Here is a 1,290-nt window from a genome sequence, read left to right as displayed (position 1 = left end):
TTGTTTCTACGAAAAGAATTGATCGACGAAACGAATTGAAAAATTAATCTACTCGATAGAATTAATTTTCTAATCCTTAAAGGTGTGTGTTGATATATTCTAAAATTTTTGTAAGAAGCAAAATTTTGATGCCACATTTTATTTTTGAAAACCGAAATTTATGAAATAAATTTTTTTTTAATGTACATTTTTAATATAACACAATTTTTTTCAATAAAATAGACGTATATGAAAATTTAAAGAAAAATGCCAACTGAACAAATAATATTTTAATATGACATTTTTAGATAAAGGTCGTAAATTTTTTTATTTAAAGAAACACGATCGCGAAGCTACATGCTTTCAGTTGGAGATTAAAAATTTTCAATTTCAATTTTCAATGTGAAAGAAAATATTTTACGTGGATCGTTACGGATTTTATTTATTTAGAAATGAACGTAATTATCAATACGTTCTTGTCGATAATTCTTACAAAGATCTAAGTTTAACGAAAATATGTTGTTTTCAAACGGCTCTGAATTCTTTAAGAAAGCCTTGAGCAATATATGTAAATACATACATATATGCAAATATAATCGCACAAATCAGATTTCTTTCTCAATACTCGTTTGTGATTAATCAGTTCAATTAATTAATTCATCAAACGCATAATACTTCCACGTGGTATCGTTCCATTTGCGCACCAATCGGATCGATTTCGACCAAACTCCGATCTAATCGAATCGACGATTAGTTCGTTCTGCATAATTATTAATTCTCGCTTATAACGAAATTACTGCATAATTAATTATCCTTCTTATCATGTATTAAGTAATAAAAACTTAATAATCTTATTCGTCTTAACAAAATATTGTAAGTAAAGTTTGATGAGTTGTGATTGTCGACTAAGTCAATCGGAATTTAATCGCAGTCGTTATTAGTAATCAAATCTCTCGTTTATCGTTACATGCTCTTGTTTATAGATGACATTATATACGATACTCATACGAGACAAATTAATTTATAGATTGGCCGCATTTGCCGCTAAACGTGAGGTATGATTAAGCGGATCCCATATATTAATCTCCTCTATACAGAAACATCCAAAACATGAGCGCGAGAATTAACAAATCGAAACGCGTGAATGCTCTTAGTGTTCCTAATACTCGTATTTCGATTGATCAGCGACCTAGTCCAGAATGCGCGTACTTCGCTTGTTAATATAGTATATTGTACAATGCATTATCGAAGTAAACTAACAAAGAGATGCTGGATTAAGTCGTTTTCAAAGATAGCAATTATCGCAATTTA

The sequence above is a fragment of the Solenopsis invicta genome, chromosome 9 (genome assembly GCF_016802725.1).
Source record: "Solenopsis invicta isolate M01_SB chromosome 9, UNIL_Sinv_3.0, whole genome shotgun sequence".
Taxonomy (NCBI): domain Eukaryota; kingdom Metazoa; phylum Arthropoda; class Insecta; order Hymenoptera; family Formicidae; genus Solenopsis; species Solenopsis invicta.
This window is presented reverse-complemented; position numbering follows the sequence as displayed.